The sequence below is a fragment of the Citrus sinensis genome, chromosome 2, assembly GCF_022201045.2.
Source record: "Citrus sinensis cultivar Valencia sweet orange chromosome 2, DVS_A1.0, whole genome shotgun sequence".
Classification (NCBI taxonomy): Eukaryota; Viridiplantae; Streptophyta; class Magnoliopsida; order Sapindales; family Rutaceae; genus Citrus; species Citrus sinensis.
In genome coordinates, this window is record NC_068557.1 from 13,253,783 (window position 1) to 13,254,857 (window position 1,075).

The following is a 1,075-nucleotide window of genomic DNA, read 5'->3' on the forward strand; positions in this document are numbered from 1 at the left end:
TTCTTTTCTTTTTCTCTTCTTTAAAATTCTGTAATATAATTTTCAATTTATTTTTCTTTGTAATTTTTTTGTTTATTTTATTAATTTATTTTTAGTTAATTTATTTCACGTATTTATTTTTGTGTATTTTTATAGAAAGATTTTAACAGCGTGATAAGGTTAGTAACGTAATTTCTCATTCTTCTTTATTTTTATTTGTTTTGTTCCCATTTATTTTTGTGTTTCTTGCATGTATGGTCGTAGGTCATTATTACCTAATCTTGAACCTATAGACCTTGAACTAGAAAAATAGTTCGCACACACAAGCACGTTAAAAATAAATTTGGAATGGATTTACAAGCACCACAAGAGAGTCCATTTAAGGACTATTTTTGTCCCTTAGGTAATTTGAGCACATCATGTATAAGATACCCAAATGTAGCTGTTAGGAGCTTTGAACTAAAACCTAGTGTGCTAAATTGTCTCCCCACATTCTATGGCTTAGAAAATGAGGACCCATATAATCATCTGAATGATTTTCATGCTATTTGTCAAACATTTAAATATGAGATTTTTTCAGACGATGATGTTAAACTCAGATTATTCCCATTTTCTTTAAAGGATAGAGCTCGTTCATGGTTAAATACTTTGCCTGCTAATAGCATTACATCATGGGAACAAATGGTAACTAAATTTTTGAATAAATTTTTCCCAGTGCATAAAACTAATGCTATTCGCAGGAAAATTTCAGAGTTTACACAGAGAGAAGACGAGCAGTTTTTCGAAATATGGGAGCGATTGAATGGGCTACTCTTGAAGTGTCCACATCATGGGTACGAGAAATAGCACCAATGCCAATACTTTTTGGGGGGATTATTGCCGAATATGCAAGAATGGCTAATGGCAACAAGTGGAGGAGAGTGTTGAGTGTTAGAAAATGCATATTTATAAAGGAGAAAACCGTCATTTTACATTTCAAGTCTTACTAACAACCCTTACTTTTATGTATTTAACATTCTTGTGATTTAATTACGTGTGTTTTATTTTAATTAAGTAATTTATGTATTTTAGGGGCATTATAGTCATTTCACAATAA

The 1,075-nt window shown here is 30.7% G+C and overlaps 1 non-coding gene across 1 annotated transcript; it reads right to left on the reverse strand.

Annotated features, from left to right (window-relative positions):
* Positions 1 to 711: 711 nt before the first annotated feature.
* LOC127900497 (small nucleolar RNA R71) lies at positions 712 to 815 on the reverse strand. Its single transcript, XR_008052680.1, has one exon. It is a non-coding gene; the product is annotated as a small nucleolar RNA R71 (small nucleolar RNA).
* Positions 816 to 1,075: the final 260 nt, after the last annotated feature.